The sequence below is a fragment of the Sceloporus undulatus genome, chromosome 5, assembly GCF_019175285.1.
Source record: "Sceloporus undulatus isolate JIND9_A2432 ecotype Alabama chromosome 5, SceUnd_v1.1, whole genome shotgun sequence".
In the NCBI taxonomy this organism is placed as follows: domain Eukaryota; kingdom Metazoa; phylum Chordata; class Lepidosauria; order Squamata; family Phrynosomatidae; genus Sceloporus; species Sceloporus undulatus.
Window position 1 is genome coordinate 80854897 of NC_056526.1, and position 12934 is coordinate 80867830.

The 12934-nt window shown below is 40.0% G+C and overlaps 1 protein-coding gene across 4 annotated transcripts in view; it reads left to right on the forward strand.

The window, feature by feature from the left end:
* CELSR1 (cadherin EGF LAG seven-pass G-type receptor 1) overlaps positions 1-12934 on the forward strand; it is a 194362-nt gene that overhangs the window by 36412 nt on the left and 145016 nt on the right. The gene's annotated exons all lie outside the window — the stretch shown is intronic.

Genomic DNA, 12934 nt, shown 5'->3' on the forward strand with positions numbered 1-12934 from the left:
TCTCCATATGCTGTTTTAAGTTGGTTGCTTTCTTGTATACTTTTGCGAGTCACCATGCAGTGGTTCGGTTCGTCACTCTCTTTTAAGCCTTTACTCTCTCACACACTTTCCCTCGGCTTGTCTGCCGTGTAGTAATTTGAACAAGCGTCCAGTGAGTATCATTGTTCCCCTTAGTTACTCATAAACAGGCTGATTGGCAGAACTGCTAAGCTCAAAAAAGAAAAAAGGAAAGAAAAAAAGACCAAGTCTTTCAGAGGACTTCCCTGTTGCTGTGGGAACCAGAGAACTGTGTTACATTTGTAAATGTGATCTTTGACCATTCTGGAGGGGTATGCAGGGATTTTCACAGCTCTAAGGGGGAGAAATTTCTAATAGCAGAGATGTACGTAGAAGGTTATCTGATACAAGCCAACCGAAACACTGGGCTTGTTCTGTGTAGCAGCGTTCATCCTTCTCAGCAATGGTGAGAGAGAAAAAGAGAGAAAGAAAGAACGAAGAAAAGAAAGAGCCTGAAAACCGTCTTCTTTTGCCCACTTCACAATCTTCTTGAGTGCCATTTTCCATTTGTAACTGCGGTTAGAATTTAAAGTTGTTTTCTGGCCTGTTGGCTTAACTTGGGAATATTCATTGACAAATTGGTCAATAGCTTTACAAAGATGTTAAATTCCCCATCTTCCTCTAGTAGGTCAGAAATATGATACATATCTCCTCATTGCTACTAGCCTGACTAAGCCCCAGTGGAATTAATGTATCTAATAACTCAAGGCTGAAAAGTCTCTACGTCTCTTTCCCGAAGCTCATGGTTAGTAGGGCCCAACATAACAGCATAGCATGTACGTCTTACTCATTGATAAGACAAGTTGACTTCTTTCTTACAGCATAAACTACTGAACAACTGCAGAAATTGATTTAGAGTACAGAACTGAGTATCCTTACAGCATCTTACAACAAACACATGCAGATCTGCCCAGTTTTGTATAAGTTACATTCAGGCTACATCCGCACTGCAGAGGTAATCAGTTTGACACCACTTTATCTACTATGGTTCAGTGTGATGGAGTTCAGGGAAATGTAGTTTTGTGAGATATTTCGCCTTCTCTATCAGAGAGCTCTGGTGCCACAACAAATTCCAAATCCAAGGATTTCACAGCATTGAGCCACGGGAATTAAAGTGGTGTCAAACTGAAATATTTCTGCACCGCAGATGCAGCATCCTTTTTCCTTAGCAAAGAAACTGGAGCAGTTTGTTTCAGAACTAAGGTTTTCTAGTGTGCAACATGTACAGGTTTGATTATAAGATGTGTCAGTTCAGGGGGTGAAACGGTGCTGACAAAGTTGTTGTGAAGATCTTTTGCACTTGAAACATTGTAGTAGATGATCCTTGGTGATTAAAGGGCTTAAACATTCATCTCAGTCTCTCCCTTCCTCACCACATACAAGATTCTAATAATAATGTATGGTTCATTTATTTTAGAACTTTAAGTAGGTTTGTACTGACATATTTGAAACTTTTGGTTGTGCATAGCTCATGCCTCTAGAGCAGTGATTCCCAGACTTTGGTACTCCGGATGTTTTGGACTTTGGTTCCCAAAATTCCTGACCATTGGCCAAGCTTTATGGAGCTTCTGGGAGTTGAAGCCTAAAACATCTGGAGGACCGAAGTTTGATAACCATTGCTTTAGAGGATTCACTGAGAAACATATCTAATTTGATTAGGAAAACAGAAAAGAATGTCTCATTCCCAAGGTTTGGCTCTATTATACAAGTTGAGTATCCCTTATCCAGAATTCTGAAATTTTCCCAAACAGTCCAAATGAGTGGTTGAGATAATGACTCCTTTGCTTTCTGATTGTTCGATGCATGCAAACTTTCATGCACAAAATTATTTGAAATGTTATGTATAAAATTGCCTTCAAGCTTTGTGTATAAGGTTTATACAAGACATAAATAAATTTTATATGCAAATGTAACAGTACAGGCAAATATATTAAATTCTTTTGGTTCCAGGCACTTTGGATAAGGGAGACTCATCCTGTTATAAAACCATTAAACTCACCTGACTGGTTTATGAGAAAGTTGCACCTATATACATTCTGTATCCACAGGGTGAGAAATGAGAGCTGCTGGAATTCCTCCACCCCACAGGCATCTACATTGTACATACACAGAGTATTTTGACACAGAAGATTTTCACACGGCATCGTTATATCGTTCCTTTATCGTCCCAAAGTGTAGTGGAATCATCTTAACAGTGGAATCATTCTTAAATCGTTGCTGTGTCCAGTGTGTGAATGTAACTGTTTTGAAATCATTTTGTAATCATTTATTGCTGAATTCTGATATATCAACGATTTAAGAACACTAACAGCCTCATGAAAATCTTTTGGAATCGTCTATCTGTTAAGACGATTCCACTATACTTTGGGACAATAAAGGAACGATATAATGATGCTGTGTGAAAATCTTCATACATACTATCTGGGCAATGCAGAATTTTGCTCAAAATTGCTCTCATCAAGAATTATCTATGACACATGAAACAAACTGGTAGCAGCTGTGTCTATAAGATGGTCTTTGCTTCATTTCTCACTACCACTGCCAGCCCATACATATCCATGCTGCTTTTAGCACCTTGACTAGGGACCATTTGCAGAACACAGTGCTTCCTTTTTGTTCACTTGGTTGATGCAAGTGTAACTTGCCCTGTCATAGAACCAGAGCAGATGAGCAAGAAAAAGTGGCTCAATTCTGCTTTTTCCAAAAGCAGGTCAAAATCCCACTGGTACAGGGCATCAGTGCATCAGTGTGCAAGTGATACATTTGCAAAGGACATTCATGGAAGACCTCATTCATGCCCCCTTCATGCCAAGCCCCCCCATTGGTCTGTCAGGCTTGTGTATATTGTATTTACATCTATTGGAGATGTCACACTTTCATTTTTTTCTTTTCCTGCATTGATTCCTGGACCGTGTGTGTGTGTGTGTGTGTGTACGTGTGTGTGTGTTCTTCTTTGTCTGGGAGATAGCACACGTGTCTTGTTTTGAGAAAACATATGTCTGTAATTTCACTAAAAACATCACATTGGACTTGTAATATAAGATGAGAGTAATTATATATACACTAGCTATCAGACAACTATAATCAAGAGGAGACACCAAAGGGCAAATACAGGGTGTTCTGCACCTAGAATAACTCACAGCTGATGCTGAAGTGGGTGAAAGAGTGGAGCACAGTGTGATTGACCCAAGAGTCATAATGACTCCAATGGATTCAACGGTGACCTAAGCTTCAGTATTTTATTCTCTAGCTTCCATCTTCTTAACAAAAAGGAAGGCTTAAAAGATCCCAGTTATTCACCCTTAAAGTTAGGGGTACATAATAAGATCAACCTTTATTATCAACTGACTAGGGTTGCACAAGTTTGCTATCATTTTGGATTATCATGTACACTTTTTATAACTGTCACTGGGTCTAGCTAATCTGAAACTGACAATAGTATGATAACTCTTAATGTTTCAGTGAGTAATTTTTTTTCTGGTAATTAATACTAGAAATTATATATGTGGCCCTAGTTATACTCATGGAAAGGCTGCACAGTAGAAAGGCCACTAAAGAGTCATGAAATAGGCTTTATTTAATGATTACTGAAAATATTTTATACCTGTACAGTGATGGCACTGTACAAATAAATAATAATATTGACATGGCACATTAACCCCATTAAGTAATCTCACCAACATCATACAATAATTGATTTTAGCCAGTTACATAATTCAGCTTTAATGCAGTATCTATTTTTTAAAAATATTTTTAATCAATTTGAGATTGGATTTACAAGACAAGTTTGGCTTTGTATATGATTTTAAAAGGTTTATAATTAAATTATATTCAGTCTGCTTTACATTTCAGAAGCTGTGTCTCAGGCATTTCTGTGATCAAACTGAAGCATACAGCCATGTTCAGGTGGTAGACACTGCTAAACTTTGTCCCTAGCTGGTAGTGTGTGCATCCTTGTCCTTTGTGTGTGTGTCTGTGCCTGTATCTGTAAGTGTATGTTTCATTATGCAACAGGCTTTATGCTTTGAGAGCAAAACCCTAATGGTTTTGATCCTCGTGGAAGTAAAATCTGCCTTGTATAGTGGTGCTCAGCATTTTTTTCTTTTTGTCTTAGAAATTGTTATATCAATTTGATATCAATTAACTATTACTGCAGAAAGTCACTTGCAAACAGACTTATAAAGGTTATCAACCCACCTGCACATATTTAAGTTTATCAAAGGCAGGAAATAGGGTGGACAAAAAATCCCAGTGTAGTCAGCCAAAAGTTCTTCTCTGTAGAAGTCATGGGCTGACCACCCATTTTGAAAACCTAAGTGAAGCATTCTCTAATGTCTCATCATCATTTTCCTTTGGGGTGTGGCTGACAATCAGGTGCAAAGATAAAACAGATTGTGGATTTGCCACAGTCCAAAACTGTGTAGAACCCTGACTCAAAGATGAATTTCACATCAAACCAGGATCTGCTTTATTCAGTTTAGCTTCTGAAGAACTGAACACCACCTCCTTTTCTGAATGTGGAGGATGGTCTAACATTGAAATGAATTGCATAAAAAATCATGTGTTCATTGAAGAGCCCCAGTGCACACTGGAGCAGCTACATTGTCAAACCTGTTCAATTCCAGAAGAGTAGATTCACCCCAGGAGTCATTAGAAACGTGCTCCATTTTCTTTGTCCCATCTGCTAAGCTGTGCCATTAAGGATATGCTTCTTGAATGGTAAGGCACAAGAGATCTAACTAAAAATGTTTGGACATTAATGTTGAAATCAACTAAATTTTCAACTTGCTCACTATCAAAGACCAAAAACCGACCCCAAGTAATTGTACTTAACATGTCTTGGTATTTCTTGAGATTAGCTCCTTTAGTAAGTATTTCAACTTTGTTCTAATCTCATGGTTTTTAGAACAATAACAACAGTAAAACAGTGTATATGTGAATAACAGTGTTAAATAGTTTGTATTAACATTGAAGGGAACTGATGGATTGTATCTCAAATGTTGCTGGTGGAAAGTAAAACATTTTCTTTTTTTCTTGGTTTTATGTCCATGTGAAGTCACAAGCTAACTTACCTCCAGGCAGACACAGAAAAATAGTTCTAAGGTTGTTTGTTTGTTTAATGCAGAAATTACTAGTGTACATTACTGATGGGTGTTTTCCAGCTAGTTTTTGAAGGCACTTCAGTAAATAGAATCATTGCTGGATTCCAATCAGCAGGAGGAATTCAAGCCAGGAGTTATGATAATACTTGCAGCCAGGTGGCTGCTTCCGTATGTGTCCTGCTGTGCCACCCGGCATGGCTGCCATGTCGATGCATCACTCATTGAAGTCAGAAATGGCACTGAGCACTGGTCACATGGCTGAGCACCTCATTCTGTTCTCAGAGCAAGCAGCGTGCAGCAGTAGCTGGGGTGTTAAGCGGTAGATGCATTTTAAACAGCTGTCTGGCATCAGAATGGAAGCATCTAGATCTTCCGAGGAGATCTAGTGCAAACAGTTATTTTAATATACCTTAATAGTGGTAAATGAGAGCCAGCCTGGCGTAGTGGTTTTAGTGTTGGACTATGACTCTGGAGACCAGGGTTCAATTCCTCCTCTGAACAATTCTTACCAAGAAAACCCCATGATAGGTTCACCTTAGGGTTGCCATAAATCGGAAACGACTTGTAGGCACACAATAACAACAACAACAGGGTTATGCCTCTGTTCTGGTGCTGAACTGGCTGGATATTGTCCAGTCTGTACCAGAACTGAGTTTTGGGCCCTGCTGGATCAGATCAGACACTTATTCCTCATTTCCATAGTATGCAACCACATGGCTCTCCTACTGTTTTCCACCAGAAAATACTACCCAGAGGCCTGCTGCCTCAAGAGTTGGAGATAGCACTTAACCATTATGGGCAACAGCCATTGATAACCTTATCCTACATTAATTTCTTTGATTCCCTCTTAAAAGTGGTGAATCCCACCATATTTTTTGATTGCTGTTTCTAAGAGAAAAATGCATTCCCATTAGTATTTAAGATTCTTAACTGGAAAGGTCTTGGGTTTTTGCATCCATCCATTTGGGGTTCCCTAGGCCCACTTAGAATATATTATTTTCTTGACCCATAATTCTATATGGGAGGGGAGTTCATGTTTCTTGCCTAAGTAGTTCTTGGGAGGAGAGGGGGAAATGTGCCAACTGTAGTTTAATTCATAGATTCCCCTGCTTATGACAAGGTGTAATCCTCAAGCAGTGTAAACCATCCTAATTTCATTAACGTCAGCTAGACGAAACCATTTCAAGTTCAAACATGCCAGATTATGTGACTTGCAGACTTCTGTGTTAGTGTGAATAAGCACACTAAGTTGGCTGCTACCAGATTTGTTGTCCCTCTTTTTCAGTGGACACCCAGCTCTTTTATTCACTTTTTGGCACGCTATACACATGGTTTTAAAATAGTTTGCCTTCTTTCTGGATATGCAGAAATCTCTTTCACTTTGGGCTTCAGTAAAATGACATTCTTGAAGGTTGATTGGCAACAAATCTTTCAGGCTGTTGCTAAAGTGCTTTTGTGACATCTGCACCTGTTTAACTGGAGGGGAAGATTCCTTTTCCCATTGACTTAGTAGGAGGGAAGTCTATTGGGTGCAAACATCATAAGTTCCAGTATTATGCAGGGAGGCCCTCATGCACTGGATTGCCTTAAGCTTTTCTCCCATGATTGGTGTTATGTCTAGGAAGTGAAAATGCTCCATTTCAATGAACTTATTAGAAAGCGAGGTACCAAGTTTTGCTTGCTAACATGGCAATAGATGTTCCACTGTTTTTGCAGTTACAAGCTCTTACAGTTACTCACCTGATCATCAGTCAAATTTTAAAATTACTCACATAGGTATACATGAGCAGAGGAACTGGTAAAATATGGGATGATGGTTTAACAGTTTTTGTGAGTGCCTTTGCAAGATTTTTAAAGGTATTTGTCACATATGTATCCTGCCCAATCTCTGTGGAACGAAGGATAGCACTAATTCTGTCTGTTATATCTTGTGTTGACCTTATTTCATCCTTACAACACAATGACTGATGTACATTTATGTAGGATGCTAAGCCATGGTTTGTGTAGGCTATAATTTGTATCTCTGTCCATGAATTTTCCTGCAGACAAATGCAAAACCTACAGTTTGCTTCCCTCCAATTTTGTTCTGGTTTTCCTTTGTGCCTTTTGACATCTTATATTAGGGGGTTGCAGAAAAACTTGCACTTGGAGAAACCAGCCAGGAACTGGCCACAGTTCCCTGTTCAAATATAATGGCATGCCATGTTTTTGAAAAGTCAGGATATGTTCCTAGGCTGCCTAATAATAGTCCATTATTTATTTGGAGAGATAAATAATTTATTGAAAAAATTATATCCTGGATTACTATTATGTATGAATCCAGTAATTCTTATCTGAGCAGAACACTAGAAAATGGATGCCAGTGAGACAGAGTGGAAAAGACATACGGCTATCCTAAAGTGACCCTATCACAGGGTTTTCTTGGCAAGTTTCTTCAGAGGGGGTTTGCTATTGCCAACCTCTGAGGCTGAGAGAGTGTGACTCGCCCACAGTTACCTAGTGGATTTACATGGTTGAGCTGGGATTCGAACCCTTCTCCAGAGTCATAGTCCAATGCTCAAACCATTATTTCACTACTTCACGTTGGCTCCATCCATGATTAAAAGATTTGCAGTATGACACTTACAGTATATCAGACTTGTGTTGGATTCTCTGATTCTTTCTTTGACCTAAAAATACCCAACAACCCCATAATGCTGTTGAAGCTGGATGTTGGAGAATGCCAGTGCAGGAGAGGATTGCGTTTTCTGTGTGTGCCTTATACACTATTTTTATTTCTGTTGAAAATAGGCTTATCCCCTGCTGATCAAAAGATAAAGCCCCTGGTTGCCTAAAGACCTTGTGTGTATACTCTGGCATTGGAAAACTTTTTGTCAGTGTTGTATGGAGTACCTCCTACTATACTGTCAGACAGGCTAAACCACAACATAATGCCATTAACCCATATATATTTCCGTTGGACCTTGTTGCTTGGTAATGGAAGTTAAAGAGTTGTGAACAACAAGGCATATGTAGCCCTTTATGTGCTTAGTCTTAATTATCTAAACAGTAATTATGCAAACTGATTTATTCAAAGCTCTGTTAATTATTCTGTAAATTCCTTCAGTGATGCCCAGAAATCTTAATTGCCAAACTTATTAAGCTCATTTTCCTTTGTTCTCCAACACACAGATGGATAACTAGGAAACCCACTTTTGGCAGTGAACCCTATTTTAAAAATAAACTCCCCCTCCATAAATAACAGTTGGCAGTTGCTGCAAAAGAAAGAAAGGAAAATAAACTTCCCAAGGGGTAGCTGTATTAGTCTGTTGCAGTGAAAGCAATCAAGGGTCTTGTGGCATATTGAAGATTTAATATATCAGTTATGGTGTACACTTTTATGGGCAAGAATTGACTTTGTCAGAGGAGCATGCAGAAAGTCAGGGAAGGAGAAAAAGGAACTGAAATAACTGCAGTCCAAAATTTGAGTTAGACTGCATAGCTAAAATGGGAAAATGTTTTGTGTATGGTGTTTTTTTTTGGGGGGGGGTTAGAGTTAAATATCCTAAAGGCACTAAACCTGATCTTGGAAGCTAAACATGGTCAGCTGGTTAGTACTGGGATTGGGAGACAGCCAATGAATGTCAAGTAATGTAGGCTATGTTTCAGAGAAATAAAGTGACAAAACCAGTTCTGAGTATTCCTTGTCTAGGAAAACCCTATGAAATTCATGGGGTTGCCATAAGTCAACAAGTGGCTTGGGCCTTGTCTGCATGGGCCAAAAGGCTCACACATCCACACCATTCTGGCTTTGTACTGTTCAGACAACATACAGCCAAAGGCTAGTTCTGTTGTGGCCAGTCCAGATGATGTCAGCATGTCCCTCACTAGAACCAGGGTGTAACAGAGATAACTGTGGATCTGGATTTTCGCATAAATAAAGGTTAATAATAATAATAATAATAACTGTGGATCTGGATTTTCGCACGTGCATGCACACACACACACACTGAATGTGAGACTGGCAGGCATGTCATCTTGACAGGTTTTTGGTTCCAGTCTCAATTATGACATTGGTTTCGAGTTTATAACTCCCTTAAAGATTTGGGGCTAGGATATCTGCCATTTTTCCATATCAACCTGTTTGGCAGAGCTAGTCCTTGCAAGAGGCAAGGTGAATCCTTCACTTGTAGTGGTGGGTTAGAAAGAAGTACTGAATTACAAACTCTACTGTGCCTTTGGGACAGCCTTGCTGCCTGCCTTCCCAACGCATCAGGGGCAGGGCAACAACTTCACAAAGCTTTGTGAAGAAAACTTTCATACCAGTGTTATACTCACACACTTCAGAGTGAAATTTCTGCTGGGGTCACTAGAGGTTCACTCAGGCCAAGTGCCTCAGTTTGAGGGCAGGTCCTTCCATGGAGACACAGATGGCGTCCATGGCCCCATTGTCAATGAGTCTTGGTCAAAATAAGAAGCTGTTGTTCACCTTGCCTGTTATAGAAAGGCAAACATAGCTGCAGTTGGATCAGTTGCAGCAGAACCCCATTTTTTCCTAGTTCAAGTTTCACTGGATTATTTACTGCAAACGTGTTTCTCCAGCCTGCCTGATGCTGCTAAAAACCTTCAAGCTAGACAGAAAACAAGGAAGACAAGTGGGTGGCTGTGGCAGCACAAACAGCCATTTTAGAAAGGAGCTTCTTTGACAGAGGCTTTGTTAAACTGAGATATGATTGTAATGTCTGCTTTGGCCATGAGCATGGTTGGAGAAGAAGCAGTGTCCAGGGTCAGTATGCTCTACTTAGTTTCCCTTTCCTGGCTCCTTTCTTTCTGTTTTCTCCTGATTTCATGGTTGCCATTCCATGGCAGTCCATGGCACAAATGCCAACATGTACAGTGCTTCAAATGCCTATGGGGTCTTGAAATGGTTTATGCTGAAATAGGATGACAAGAAGGCTTTAGCATGCCATGCTATGGCCTGATGTACTGCTGCAAGCATATCTTGACATAACAAGAGCCTTTACATTCTGATTCCTCTGCAAGGAGATCCCAGTTACATTCTGCCCTGGTTGCTCTTCCTTCAGAAACTACTGGCCTAAATTAGGGATGGAAATTTTTCAGCTCTACAGATGTTTTTGAATTCCATGTTCTTTGCTATAAGCTACATCAGCTAGAGCTCTGGGAATTGCAGTTCAACACCTTCTGGAGGGCCACACAATTCCCATCCCTGTCCTAATGATAACTAAAGTATAACCCCTGAATGAATGAGACTTTTAAAGGCAACACTTCCATTGACTTAGTGGGTCTGCTCTGGTTGGGATTAACAGGATTTTGGCTACTTTTTAATCAGTCACATACACTTCTCAGATCTTTTAAATAAATATTAAAATTCCTTCTACGTTGATATATGAAAGTATTTCCCCACCCCCAAAATAAACAGGTCTGAAAATATCTGGCTCCCACTACTATACAAAAACATTTGGCCATTTTCTCTGAGGGAGGGAAAGTAATGACATAAAGTGTGTAAGGTAAATAGAAAGAAAATAGGCCTAAAAAAAAGCTTAGCAGTCTTGTTAACTAGAAACGTTTCCACTTTCCAGATTTTTATTTGGTGTTAAGTAAACATAGATAAAGGATTGGGTTATTGCAGTCAGAACAAATAGTTAACCAGTAACATACATTGATAAAGAAGTTTGTGTAACAAAGGCAGCAGCAAAGGAGGGAAAGCACTAATCAAATAGCTTGGCTATTTTCTGAATTGTATTATGCTGGTTTGACTGTATCACATTCACATCCATTCTGCATTATCAGATATAATTCTTAGACAAAAGAGAAGCTTTATATGATAAAATACTGAACTGTCAGAATAAGATTTCCTAGTTACACAAAACAACAGTGAAAGGATATGAAAAAACAGATGAAACTAAAAGTATATTACAATATAGAATCTGTCATCTTCATGCATGCACATGTTAACTTCATGTTAACTTCAATAAGAAACCAACATCATACAGAATGACATTTCAAAAATCAATCCTTACTACCTTTCAGAATTCTTTTAGCAGCTAATGGATGTTAGGGATGAGCAGCAGTGGAAGGTAGATGCAATCCTCTGGTGTATTATGTTCAATGGAATATCAGGTTCCCCTCATTTTACCCTGGAAAGCAATCACACTCAGACTTTTGTTAGAAAAATAAGAATGTTACTATTGCTGGAAATACATTATGATAGGAAAGTGGATAGAAGATAGACATCCCCAGTACTATCTCACTAAGATGGAGATACAGGGAACCATTCTTGCTTCCAATCTCTCTAGGGGCTTCTCTCCACTGGTGAAAAACTCCATACTTACCCCAAAGCTGGTGCTAGCACTTCTTATGATGTATGGCTACTTCTGGGAATTATCTGTGTTTTTGTGCCCTTAACCTGATTTTGCTCTGAACTAAGCAAAGTTGCAGGAATGTCCAGTGTTTCCTGGAAACCCTTAAGAGATTTTGAGTTCACTGTACATGTGCACTGCTGGTTTGGCTGCGATTTGGCTTTATCAGTTGTCCACATACCAAGAGCTGTCCATCCCCTTCCTTGCACTGGGGAGTGAAGGCAAAGGGAATGGTCAGTTTTTTTGGAGCCACTGCTGCTGCTTCTGCGTAGGCAGGGACTCTGTGTAAAGTCTGCCCGGAAAGAGGCACTGTGCAATCAACAGGGAAGGTGTAGAGTGTTTTGGTTATCTCAGTAGAAGTAAAAGTACACCGACAGGAAGCCAGGAGGGACAAAATAGTGCACGTGCCCAGGAGCATGCGGCCATTATATCCAATGGGGCTTGGATATTCAGTCTTTCCGATTTGTGGGTGGGAGGGGAGAGCCTGGAACAGATCCCCCACGAATTGGGAGGGATGGCTGTATATCCTCTTGCTAAGAAAAGAGCCTAGAGTTTTTGAGAGAAAGTGGACTTTCAGTTTAATTTTTTGAAGAGATTCACATCCCTGTGCCAGTTCAGAACTAATACAGAATCAGTTTGGTGTTCCCACTACATTTATGGTAATCAAATCCCTTAGTGCTATTTTAACCCTGTTGCCATTCACATTTGCCACTGTATCAATTTAAAATGGAGTCACCTCCATTTCCAGGAATGATGCAGTGCAGTCTGAATTGATTCGGTAGCATGGTCACACTAACAAAGATGTAGATCATAGCAGCTCTTTAAAAAGAACCGCTAAGGAGTCCATTGCCAAATGCACTGATCTAAGTGAGCTTTTTGGCCGCCACCCCCCCCCCCCCAAACTGCACTGAATGCAGTTGGGGTGAGTGTGAATTTCACGGGAATAAACCAGTTTATTTCTGTAGTGTGAATAGGGCCCAGGAATAGCAGTCTAGGATTGGAAGAAAGGTTAGCATAGATCAGGGGTAGGCAACCTGCGGCCCGCGGGCCGGATGCGGCCCGGCAAGGCCTTGGGACCGGCCCCAGCCCTGTCCTGCTGCCGATTGCCGCCGGAGCCTTTGGCCTCTCGCATGAGGGTGTGGGGCCTTTGGCTTATCAGGAGGAGGTGGGCAAGGGGGGCAATTGTCTATAGAAGCCTCCGAAACATGCATTTATATTAACATTTTTAAAAAATCAGCAAATTTTGTAGCATGTCCTCCATTTTTTTAAAAAGTGCCCTCCATTTGAAATTTTTGTCCTACATTTGTCCCAGTTTATTTAATTAATTAATATGTTAAAAAAATTATTTAATTATTTATTTTTGGGCTTCGGCCCCCCAGTTGTCTGAGGGACAGCAACCCGGCCCCCGGCTCAACA